We start from the raw sequence: 13,901 nt of genomic DNA on the forward strand, positions 1-13,901 counted from the left end.
TCTGTCATAATAAGATCAAAATAATATTTATACGGTGTGATGTATTTATTTTGGCCAGTAACCACTTTAATTAAAATTTTAAGGTTAATTCTCTCTTTGCTCTTTCCAAATCCGACGTCACAAATAGAGGATTCCATGAGACGAAATTCAACCTTCGAATGACTTCAAGATCATGGTTACTGGCAATGATACGTGATCCCTTATACCCCCTCCAATTTATATCTAACATTGTATTTTGCTGTATCCTTCCTCTGTTCCAACTTAATCTGTACCGTATGTCAACCAACACATATTTGCTTATTTGACCTTCAATAAGCTTTGCCATGTCCTAGAGTAATGTGCTGCTAGCTTCAAAGCTTAAATCAAATATCCCATTTAAGAACACCACTTTAACCTCCAAATCACCTTGGAAATCAAGGTCGCGGACAATAGGAGCAACACGTGACCCTCTTTGCCACCTATAACTTTTATCTAGAACATTTTACTGTATCTCGTCTCTATCCCGGGTTATTCCCATTATAGATTGAAATGGTCCACCCTGTATATGTTCGCATCGGTACTACAGTATCAGCGTTGCCAAAACGTTGAAAAAAAAACTCTCCTCCGGAAGAAGTTCACATTTTCTCAGGAAGAAGTGCAAACAAAAAAAACTTCGCACGTGGATATTTATTTCATATTTTATAAGAAAAATTATACATGTGAGTAATATACACTACTGGCCCTTAAAATTGCTACACCACGAAGATGACGTGCTACAGACGCGAAATTTAACCGACAGGAAGAAGATGCTGTGATACGCAAATGATTAGCTTTTCACAGCAGTCACACAAGGTTGGCGCCGGTGGCGACACCTACAACGTCCTGACATGAGGAAAGTTTCCAACAGATTTCTCATACACAAACAGCAGTTGACCGGCGTTGCCTGGTGAAACGTTGTTGTGATGCCTCTTGTAAGGAGGAGACATGCGTACCATCACGTTTCCGACTTTGATAAAGGTCGGATTGTGGCCTATCGCGATTATGGTTTATCGTATCGCGACATTGCTTCTCGCGTTGGTCGAGATCGAATGACTGTTAGCAGAATATGGAATCGGTGGGTTCAGGAGGGTAATACGGAACGCCGTGCTGGATCCCAACGGCCTCGTATCACTAGCAGTCGAGATGACAGGCATCTTATCCGCATGGCTGTAACGGATCGTGCAGCCACGTCTCGACCCCTGAGTCAACAGATGGGGACGTTTGCAAGACGACAACCATCTGCACGAACAGTTCGACGACGTTTGCAGCCACATGGACTATCAGCTGCGGTTACCCTTCACGCTGCATCACAGACAGGAGCGCCTGCTGTGGTGTACTCAACGTCGAACCTGGGTGCACGAATGGCAAAACGCCATTTTTTCGGATGAATCCAGGTTCTGTTTACAGCGTCATGATGGTCGCAACCTTCGGATGTGTTACGACCCGTGGCTCTACCCTTCATTCGATCCCTGCGAAACCCTACGTTTCAACAGGATAATGCACTACCGTATCTTGAAGGTCCCTTACGGGCCTTTCTGGATACAGAAAATGCTCGACTGCTGCCCTGGCCAGAACATTCTCCAGATCTCTCACCAACTGAAAACGTTTGCTCAATGGTGTCCCAGCAACTGGCTCGTCACAACACGCCAGTCACTACTCTTGATGAACTGTTGTATCGTGTTGAAGCTGCATGGTCTGCTGTACCTGTACACGCCATCCAAGCTCTGTTTGACTCAATGCCCAGGCGTATCAAGGCCGTTATTACGGCCAGAGATGGTTGTTCTGGGTACTGATTTCTCAGGATCTATGGACCCAAATTGCGTGAAAATGTAATCACATGTCAGTTCTAGTATTCTGTCCAATGAATACCCGTTTATTATCCGCATTTCTTCTTGGTGTAGCAATTTTAATGGCCAGTAGTGTATAATTTACTTATAAATGGCAGTCTTCAAAACGTTGTCTTACACAAAGACCGACATTGGAGTCTTTGAACCATCACCTGCTTTCTTACCTTATCCGCTTGCCAGTCTCTTTCTTTCCTTTTTCAGAGCAAACTTTGCAATAGCGTGTGGAGTTTACGTTATGGGGAGTGGGTGGTGCATTTTCTGGAAAATGGCGACAAAAATTTCTAGCTAGGCTGGTGGGTGGTGTTGGTTCCAACGATCGAATGCCCGTCCTGCAGCTGTCATATACAGGCTAACCTTTTTCTTTTAATTTCGGAAATTGTTAGGGTATTCAATATTGCGAGATCCACAGTTTCAAGAGTGTGCCGAGAATACCATAATTCAGACGTTACGTCTCACGGGCAACGCAATGGCCGGTGGCCTTCACTTAACGACCGAAAGTAGCAGTGTTTGTATAGAGTTGTCAGTGCTAACAGACAAGTAGCACTGAGAGAAACAACCGCAGAAATCAATGTGGGACATAGGGACAACGTATCCGTTAGGACAGTGCGGTGAAATTTTGGTGTTAATGGACTGTGGCAGCAGACGACCGATGCGAGTGCCTTTGCTGTTAACATGTGGCTCCTCTCCTGGGCTCGTAATCATATCGGTCGGACGCTGGTCGACTGGAAAACCGCGGCCTGGTCAACTGAATCCCAGTTTCAGTTGGTAAGAGTTGATGGCAGGGTTCGATTGTGGCACAGACCCCAAGAAACCATGGACCCAGTTTATCAATAAGGCACTGTGCAAGCTGGTGGTGACTCCTTAATGGAATGGACTGGGTCCTGGTTATGTTCAGGGCTACTTGGAGAACATTTGCAGCCATTCTTGGACTTCATATTCCCAACCACAATGGAATTTTTATGGATGACAACGCGCCGTGTCAGTGGGCCGCAGCTATTTGTGACAGGTTTGAAGAAAACTCTGGACAGTTCGAGCGAATGATTTGGCCACCTAGATCGCCCGACATGATTCCCACCAAACGTTTGCGGAATATAATCGAGAGGTCAGTTCGTGCCCAAAATACTGCAGCGGCCACACATTCAGCAATGATGGGGCCTGCGGACGACTATAGAGGCTGTATGGGTCTATTTTTCTGCAGGAGACTTCCAACGCCCTGTTGAGTCCATGCCACGCTGAGTTGCTGCACTACTCCGGAAACAAAGGGGATTCGATACGACATTACGAGGCACCCCATGACTTTAGTCACCTCAGTGTAAACCATCTCCCACTGCATCTAATGGACAAAATATCAACTACTTCGGCGTGTAGCAGGCGGGAAGACATTTCATTGCATGGGGAATCTGCACCCGTACTGGACATGGGTGCCGTCTACATGGCCGGTGTACCAGCACTCGTACTGGCGTACGGGCATAGTGCTAAATGTGTTATAAATTTGCCTTTTCTTTTTTACTTAGCCTCGTGTACCTGAACAAAACTTTTCATTGTTATTATGCTGGCCTTTTGCTTTCCTTGTACTTTTCAGTCGCTGGATCATTCTGGCAGACTACATCGCTTCCTCCTTGGAGTTCCTCCGTCAGGAACTTCGTTTCCGGGCGGAAATACAGGACGCAGCCAACGAAAAACTGGATAAGATCACAAGCGAAACGGCCCACAAAACTGGTTTCAACAAGACTCAGGTAACAGCAGCACGTGACTTCCTGGAAATATATTTCATTTATTTATTTATTAGCATTTAATGTACATATCGTACAGCCAGAAACACGTCTGGCAGCTGAAACAAAGTTTGGTAAGTACATTCAAAACACACACCTGGCGATGGCAGATTACTACAGCCAGTGGCAGCACGAAAAAATACATTTTTCTTAGATTATTGGCAAAAAGAAGGTACAGAATAGTAGAAATCCTCTAATTTATTCTAAAATTTTATTGACATACGAACTTTTGGTTAAGTGATCACTTCCATGGGGCAAAGACTAACCTATACGTAGTAGTGAAAGTATCACCGTGGAATTGTAAAGAATTTCTCTGTGACAATGGACAGTCATTTTCATGTGCAAGTTGCAATCTCTTACAAAGTCCATGATGTTGCTGAAAGCTGCTGCGTCTTATGATGTGAGGATAATGATGATACTAGGGCCTAATTGGCGTTTTAGTTTAATTAGCCTCTTGTACAAAGTTAATTTATAATCTTGATACAACTCACATATAAAGAATTTGTGATTTTAATCACTTCCTCATGTGAAATCACCAGTTTGCCTTAAGAAAAAGTGTTTTGTGAGCGAATGTCTTTTTCCTAAAGAGATGCTTGTAATAACGCATTGCAGTAATAACATGTCGTAAAATATACAATTATTGTCAAGACCTAGATTTTCATTTTTCTTGCAAATGTTGGAATTTATTGATTATGTTTGTATTTGTTCTTATACTCGAGACGCTTCGTGCAAGTATAGGATAGTTGCTGCATACCGCCTTGTGTTCTAAAAAGATCATCTGTGTCAAACAAAGGCTTAAAAATACGTAACAAAGTCATCAACACATTACAGTACTGTTGGTATCGATAGTTTTGTTCCAGTATTACTGAGTATCGTTCATCCAAGTGTTCTGGCAAAGTGTGCAGCTCACGCACATGTCCAATTTACATACCTGGGCGGTGGCCGTCTCTCCCAACCCTGCAGTCTGTTGCTACAGCCGGCCAGAGTGGCCGAGCGGTTCTAGGTGGTACAGTCTGGAACCGCGCGACCGCAACGGTCGCAGGTTCGAATCCTGCCTCGGGCATGGATGTGTGTGATGTCCTTAGGTTAGTTACGTTTAAGTAGTTCTAGGGGACTGATGACCCCAGAAGTTAAGTCCCATAGTGCTCAGAGCCATTTGAACCATTTTTGAGGTCGGCCTGTACGCTTTTGAGCTGTACGTGTCCCTTTACATTTCCACTTCACTATCACATCAAACAGCGAACCTAGGGATGTTTAGCAGTGTGGAAATCTCGCGTACAGGCGTATGGCACAACTGAAACCCAATCAGCTGACGACGTTCGAAGTCCATGAGTTCCGCGGAGCGCCCTATTCTGCTCTCTCACGATGTCTAATGAGTACTGAGGTCGCTGATATGGAGTACCTGGCAGTAGGTGGCAGCACAATGCACGTAATATGAAAAATGTATGTTTTTGGGGGTGTCAGGATACTTTTGATCACATAGTGTATGTTACGTGATCTCTGGTAGAAGGCAGACTACTGTTCGGCTCTTGGTGCTCTCAGTCTTGCCCAGAATTGCGAACAGTCTACTGCTGGACTCGGTCTCAGCGTACAGCTGCTAGTGTATAGTTCCATGCCGAAAGTAGCTGGTAGCCCTTATCCCTGTTGACAGGAGATGATGGAGTCTTATCTCAGTTGATTCTCTAATAATGCTCCTCAAAAAGCAAACATATATAGTAGAAATGGGTGCTGAGGTACCCACATGTTGGAGAGCGTTATTAAAGAATCAGCTGAGATAAGGCTACATCACAGCCTCATCGACAGGGATGAGGTTTAACAACTACATTCGGCGTCGGACGTGGCGCTAGCAGCTGTAGCCCGAGACGACGCCCAGCAGTTGATGCTCCAACCAGCAGTCCAGCTAGGTTAACGGCTGTGCACAGGTAGTTAAGAAGAATGGGTTTGGCGAACGTCCGGAGGACATCATGTACCATCGCATGTAGTGCCAACAGTAGACTATGTAGGAGGTGCCGTTCCAGTATGAGGTTTTTGTTTCGTGGTCGGGGTGTGCTCCCCTTATTGCGCTTAAGACGACGCTGGAGGAAATGAACGAATCTTACAGCGTTGTGTGCTGCATACTGTTGAGGAACAGGTAGAAGATATTGGTTGTATCAGCACGACTCTACACCTGTCGTGGGTGGTAGCATTCCTCGACTCTACTGGCCTGCCCAAAGTCCCAACCTGAACCCGCGAAGCAACTTTGGGATGGGTTAGAATATCGACTTCATGCCAAACTCTCTTGAGAAACAATCGACTCTCACTCCTCCAGAGACATATAAACACTTCACTGAAAGTGTTCTCAGCAGAGCTGAAGTCGTATTAAATGCAGCGGATGACACACCGCATATGAGTGTCCACTCAAAGGGGTGCATATACTTTTGACCAGATAGTGTACCACTCTGTTCTGTGGTCTGCTTCGTATTCCTCCTGCCGTAATTTCACACACCATCGACCTTAACATTTTGTTTTCTCGTTCTGTCACCTGTTTTTTCACCACTTTCAGTCCATTCTTCTTTACACTGTGAATTAAGTTTATGAGCCTGGAATGAATTTTCACTCTGCCATATGAGTTTGCAAAACATCGTTGAGGCTTTTGCCGAACAATTTTCCCGTGTTGATTTCTGTGCTTGGCCTACGAGGAGCTGGCCGGTGTGGCCGAGCGGTTATAGGCACTACAGTTTATAACCGCGCGACCGCTACGTTCGCAGGTTCGAATCCTGCCTCGGGCAAGGATGTGTGTGATGTCTTTAGGTTAGTTACGTTTAAGTAGTTCTAGGGGACTGATGACCTCAGCAGATAAGTTCCATAGTGCTCAGAGCCATTTGAACCATTTGACTATGAGGTAAGCACGTGTGCCGATTTGAACTAGAACGCGACTGTAAAGTTTGCACAAAATAACCTGCGCCATGTGTAGAAACACATTCTCATTCTCAGTGCTGTGCGAATCGATTGTGCGTTTCGACCCCTTTGTACTGAACAGGTGGCCTTCTTAGTTTGCTGTTGGGTCCTGAGCTCTGCCTTTGTCCATTAAAAGCAGCCATCTGTGTTGTTTGTGTGTTGATTTTCTTCCTTAGTACTCTAGACATAGACTACTGACTAGTCCAACTATTGGTCCTACTGGCATAACCTGTTACTTTCATCGTTTGCAAACCTGGTACCCGTAGGTTACAAGTTCTTCTTGGACGCAGGCTTCAGTTGTTGAAGTGCCTCACCCCCAACATGCACTGGCCGTACAAGCGATGGAATCCCCACCTCTACCGTTGTCCTCTCCCCTAGCACGCCGTCTCTGCAGGTGTGGACCAAGTTACACTGCCTGACAAAAAAGAAAGTATGAAACCAAAAGGCGAAGAGAAAAAAGAAACTTCACTGGTCGAGAAAATGTATGGTATTATTTTAGTGACTACGAAATTAAGCCAGATTAACAAAATAACTTGGCAGTATGTGCCTACTTATAAGTGTGACTTTCCAGCCCTGTGACTCAGATGCACATATTGATCCAGTTGCGATGGTTGTCATAAGGCTGTTATATCCTCTACTGAAGCAAGATGGTCGACAACGCTACGAGCCTCTATATCCTGGAGACTGGCATGGAGATAGAGTTGACATCTGAGTTGATCACACACATGTTCTACTGGGGACAGATCTGGGGACCTCACAGGTCGTAGGCGTACCTCAACGTCACACAAACACTTCATAGAGACACTTTTCACGTGTGGACCAGCATTGTCATGTTGAAAACAACACGAACATGCTGTCACATGAGAGGTAAAACATGAGGACACTGGATATCTGTGATATGAGGCAGAGTTCCCACAGTCACTACGAGCCTTGACTGACAGCACTGAACTCCATGACAAACAGGTGTAACACAGCACTGATTGCACCATGATACTGTTGCATGACAGGTCACACATGTGTGATGTACCATTGTTCTATCAGAGTACCCTTAATCACTTCCAGCCCTGTCCTGAAGCAATATCTGACATGGTGTGGGGACCATGATGCCTGGAGAAAGACTGTGATGCCTCTCCAAAACATTGGAAGACTGGAAGCCCCCTCCAAGTCACTACCATACTCGCTGGCGCCTGTAGTCTGAGTCGATGCACAACCGTGATCTCTGAACGCAGTGTGACACTGTTCGTCAGTAGTCCATGTTTTCCAGTCGTGACAACACGTGGATGTGGCTGTTTGTGTCGTGGTGTTAATGGTGGACTATTCATTGGATAATGATTCCCCAGTTTGGTTGCTGACAGTCCCTGACAAATGATGTGGGATAACACAGACCGTTGCAGTCAGTCCATTACTGGTACTCAGTCGGCAGACACAGGTGGTGTGAAGGTGTTATGTGTGCTTGGTGTACGATATAGCCATCCTCCCTTTTTGGTGGTCAGATGTTGTCGACAGACTATGTCTGCCCTCACGCTCCCATGCCGATCCATATCGGACCTCTGTCGCATTTGAATGCCTCGTGAATCTGGATACTGCACAACTCCACCAGCCAGCCAAATAGAGATCCACAACGAGGCACCTTTCAAATTCCGTCAGTTGCTGCTGGGTACGTGGCATCTCTGACTCCTTCACAATGTTCATTCAATGTCACACTGTTCACATCCCATACATATTCCATCAGCACTAAACACAAACAATGCTAATGCACTGAAGTGTCTGTCCTACACCTCAGAGAGAATATCATCTGATCATTTCTGTACTCACTGATGGTGTGTACGTGTGCAAAGTTACATTTACATCTGGTGGTGTCTTCAGAATGCTTCACTACTTTTGTCAGGGAATGTATTTTCTCCACACTCAGCCTAAGCTAGTGAGCAAGTTATTTCCTCCTACAGCAGAGACTACAGTACCCTTTGACGAGTGTCTTTACTTAGACCTTCTGTCTGCTGAGATGGAGATGTTGCCCACAGGTGTGCACAGTCGGGATTCACGTACGCAGAACGGACTACGGGCAATACATGAGCAAGCGGTTCGGCCTGCAGCAGGAGGCCGGCCCCGCCTACTACGAGGCCGCAGCTGCAGCCATGTTGGCAGACCTGCACAGCGAGTGCGCCGCTGTCGCCTTCGCAGTCACCAGCGATGACAGCAAGTGGTGCCAACAGCATCTGCTGCCTGCCCTCAACAGGAAGGCCTCAGTAAGTTACAGAGTGGTGGTGCAACAAGGAACACCTGATGAGACCTTTATAAAATTTTATTAGTTTATTCATTGACCACACAGCCAGCAGTTGTTAGAACTGTAGAGAGTTAACATAAAACTTCGAGTCAAAGGAAACTGACAGAATACATTCAACATTGTGAATAGTGAAATAGGAGGTGCATTCAAGTTCTAAGGCCTCCGATTTTTTTTCTCCGGACTGGAAAAACATGCGCATTGTTTTAAAATGAGGCCACGTTCATTGTCAATACGTCCCAGAGATGGCGGCACCGTACGGCAGATGGAATTTTAGCACCAGCGGCGAGTATGAGAACTGTTTTAAATACTTAAAATGGCGACGTTTTCCTTACTTCAACAGCATGCAATCATTCGTTTTCTCAATTTGCGTGGTGTGAAACCAATCGAAATTCATCGACAGTTGAAGGAGACATGTGGTGATGGAGTTATGGATGTGTTGAAAGTGCTTTCGTGGGTGCGACAGTTTAATGAAGGTAGAACATCGTGTGACAACAAAGCGAAACAACCTCGGGCTCGCACAAGCCGGTCTGACGACATGATCGAGAAAGTGGAGAGAATTGTTTTGGGGGATCGCCAAATGACTGTTGAACAGATCGCCTCCAGAGTTGGCATTTCTGTGGGTTCTGTGCACACAATCCTGCATGACGACCTGAAAATGCGAAAAGTGTCATGTTGCCAAGCAATGTTGACGCACAATGACAGCATGAATGGGACTTTCTTTTCGTCGGTTTTGACAATGGATGAGACGTGGATGCCAGTTTTCAATCCAGAAACAAAGCGCCAGTCAGCTCAATGGAAGCACACACATTCACCGTCACCAAAAAAATTTCAGGTAACCGCCAGTGCTGAAAAAATGATGGTGTCCATGTTCTGGGACAGCGAGGGCGTAATCCCTACCCATTGCGTTCCAAAGGGCACTACGGTAACAGGTGCATCCTACGAAAATGTATTGAAGAACAAATTCCTTCCTGCACTGCAACAAAAACGTCCGGGAAGGGCTGCGCGTGTGCTGTTTCACCAAGAAACCGCACATCGAGCTAACGTTACGCAACAGTTTTTTCGTGATAACAACTTTGAAGTGATTGCTCATGCTCCCTGCTCACCAGACCTGGCTCCTAGTGACTTTTGGCTTTTTCCAACAATGAAAGACACTCTCCGTGGCCGCACATTCACCAGCCGTGCTGCTATTGCCTCAGAGATTTTCCAGTGGTCAAAACAGACTCCTAAAGAAGCCTTCGCCGCTGCCATGGAATCATGGCGTCAGCGTTGTGAAAAATGTGAACGTCTGCAGGGCGATTACGTCGAGAAGTAACGCCAGTTTCATCGATTTCGGGTGAGTAGTTAATTAGAAAAAAATGGGAGGCCTTAGAACTTGAATGAACCTCGCATATGAAAGGTTTTTTTAATGACTGCGTGTGGGGTATCTTATTTAAGACAATGGAAACATATGGAGGAGGCCTATCTTCAGTAGGGGATAGACACACTCTCAAGCGCCAAATAAACTGGTATAGGTATGCGAATTCAAATACAGAGATACGTAAACAGGCAGGATACGACACTGCGGTCGGCAACGCCTGTATAAGACAACAAGTGTCTGGCGCAGTTGTTAGGTCGGTTGCTGCTTCTACAATGGCAGGTTATCAAGATTTAAGTGAGTTTGAACGTGGTGCTGTAGTAGGCACACGAGCGATGGGACACAACATCTCCGAGGTAGCCATGCAATGGGGATTTGCCCGTACGACCATTTCACGAGTGTACCGTGAATATAATGAATCCGGCAAAACATCAAATCTCGGACATCGCTGCGACCGGAAAAAGATCCTGCAAGACCGGGACCAGTGATGACTAAAGAGAATTGTTCATAGTGACAGAACTGCAAACCTTCCGCAAATTGCTTCAAACTTCAGTGCTGCCCCATCAACAAGTTCAGCGTGCGATCCATTCAACGAAACATCATCTATACCGGTTTTCGGAGCTGAAGGATCCACTCGTGTACCCTTGATGACAGCAAGACACTGGACTGTTGATGACTGGAAACACGGTGCCTGGTCGAACGAGTCTCGTTTGAAATTGTATTGAGCAGATAGACGTGTACGGGCATGGGGACAACCTCATGAATCCATGGACCTTGCATGTCAGCAGGGGACTGTTCAAGCTGTTGGAGGATCTGTAATGGTCTGGGGGGGGGGTGTACAGTTGGAGTGAAATGGGACACCTGATAGTCTAGATACGACTCAGAACATGTGACACGTTCGTAAGCATCCTGACTTATCACCTGCACCCATTCATGTCCATTGTGCACTCCGACGGACTTGGGCATTTCCAGCAGAACAATGATACACCCCACACGTCCAGAATTGCTACAGAGTGGCTCCAATAACACTGCTCTGAGTTAAACACTTCCGCTGCCCACCAAACTCCCCAGACATGAACATTATTGGGCATATCTGGGACGCCTTGCAACTTCAGAAGAAATCTCTTACGGATTTATGGACACTCCTGTAGGATTAATGGTGTCAGTTCCCTCCAGAACTACTTCAGGCATTAGCCGAGCCCATGCCACGTCGTGTTGCGGCATTTCTGCGTGCTCGCGATGGCCCTGCACGATGTTAGGTAGGTGTACCAGTTTCTTTCGCCCTTCAGTGTATATTAGGGTGGTCCTTAAATGGGTATTACATGACAATGTCAAGTGATTTGAGTGCGCATCTCCTACGTTCTTAACTCTTGACATGTTTTGATAATATGCCCAATTTCAACACAATTAATTAATATTAACCGATGGTACAACAGACTTAAAAATCTGAAAAAGACTTAAATACTGAAAAAAGTGTTTGTATTGTTCTACTGGCACAAACAATTGAAATAAAGCTATATATGTTTCACAAATATCCTTAAATACATTTAAATTGAAGGAATTGAAGTATTACTAAGTAACAAAAGGCACAAAATGTGTGAATGCAACATGAATCAATACTAGTTTTAGCACAATTTTCTTTTCAGTGTCTTTCTTTCAGAATCAGGGTATCATCTCAGGTGATTTTGCACACATCGCAAAACGAATGCTTTTTGTTCTTCATCAGCCGCTAATAGGCCATTGAAATCCTGTATTAAATTCACTCCTCTCCCTGTCATATCAAATCTAAATCAATGCTTGTGAATGAACTCATCAGTTTCCTTCTCTGTGATAATATGGGGATACAAAACACTGTGAGTTGGTAAATATTTTGATAGATTCTGAATAACCGTTGCAAAACTACTAGATTTGTATTTATACAATTATGTTAGGTCAGAAAGCAAATATGCTGAAAAGCTTTGTAACTGCAATAGGTATAACAGTGTACCTCCTTTTGGTCCGCAAAGTTGCCCCACTGCAGATTTCTAGCCAGAGCGTCTTAGTGTCATTGTTAACGTTGTCATCAAACAGTGATAACAGACAAATACCTACGTTTAAACACTATAAGTGCTGAGAAAACTTCTTTGGAGCACTTGAAGAAACACTTGCCATTTACTTTTTCGTACAGTTTCAATTCTTTTAAAAAGTAAAAGTCATTATAAGGTTCGCCCGCATCTCGTGGTCGTGCGGTAGCGTTCTCGCTTCCCACGCCCGGGTTCCCGGGTTCGATTCCCGGCGGGGTCAGGGATTTTCTCTGCCTCGTGATGGCTGGGTGTTGTGTGCTGTCCTTAGGTTAGTTAGGTTTAAGTAGTTCTAAGTTCTAGGGGACTTATGACCACAGCAGTTGAGTCCCATAGTGCTCAGAGCCAACCATTATAAGGTTCTCCATTTGATGGTCAACCCAGAAACTACCGTTCTACTTATACTTTTAGCGCAAAGAAAGAAGTGTTCCTCAGGCCATCCAATTCACTAACCCTGAGGGATAGCTGAGAAAGAAAGAGGAACATCTTCAATTAATAAAGTCCTTTGAATCTCTACCTTGCATGAAACAAAGTACCAGGCAGGCTTACTTGTGGATTCAAGTCCATAGTTGTTCGCAGAATTCAAGGAGTACACAGTAATCATCTTTCACATGTTCTTGTTTTAGAAGTTGGTGCTTCATCAATTTCTACATCGTTGAAATCCTCAAGTAAATGTTCATGTCTGTTTCATAATTTGCTTTTTCCATCCCATTCCATTTTTCCCTAAGTTTGTTTCAAACGTATCATCCGGACTAACTGCTATTTGGAATAACTCATTTTCGAACACACTCCATAACACTAGCTCCTCCATATGATGACACCAGCGGAAAAACAGTAGCACTCTTCTTGCAAACTGTTTCAGGAAAGTAATGCCCACTCCACTGACACAACCTGTGTCGGAATCGGTGGTGTCACAACGAAGAATCTGAACTTTCTTGGCCAGTTCTCAAACTCTTATGGCATTCCAAACTTTTCATTTTTGTTCTTTCTGCTATAATTCGGTAATGCAGGCACACCAATTAATTATTCTTGATTTCCATACATTATGACGACTGATTACCCTTCAGTTCTTGAATACCTCATGTTTAATGCCGGTACCAGCTTTCTGTTCCAATGAACAGTGACAAATTAGGCTTCCCCTCTTTAAATGAATACTTACTACTTTCTGCCTTCTTCTTTCTGAATTGCTTTCGATGTCTTTGAATCGAACTCGTGGAGGGTTCTGTAAAAAACCCACCAGCATCAGAATCACTCACTTCAACAATTTCTTCAGACGTATCAGTAGTAGTTTCCAAAAACTCTGAGCTGTTATAACTCTTCATACTCCTTGAATAAAGTTCTCGGATTTACAGCCGCGTCTAGCAATTAAAATTGCACGAGTACACCTTGGCCGTTGTCATATCACTTAACAATGGCCAATAGGTGCTAGGCCGAAAGCTCGTGCAATTTTAATTGCTTAACTCAGCTGGAAACTCGAGAATTCTTTATTCAATTAACATTGAATAAAGAGTTCTCGAGTACTGCCTTGAGACCCTGCTTTCTTGTACTTCATATTCTTTCATTCCTCTTTCGTAACCCTAATCCTCACCCTTTCCTCTTTTGCCTCCAAATATGTGCCAGTCTTCCAGT

Source organism: Schistocerca americana, chromosome 9 (genome assembly GCF_021461395.2).
Source record: "Schistocerca americana isolate TAMUIC-IGC-003095 chromosome 9, iqSchAmer2.1, whole genome shotgun sequence".
Lineage (NCBI taxonomy): Eukaryota > Metazoa > Arthropoda > Insecta > Orthoptera > Acrididae > Schistocerca > Schistocerca americana.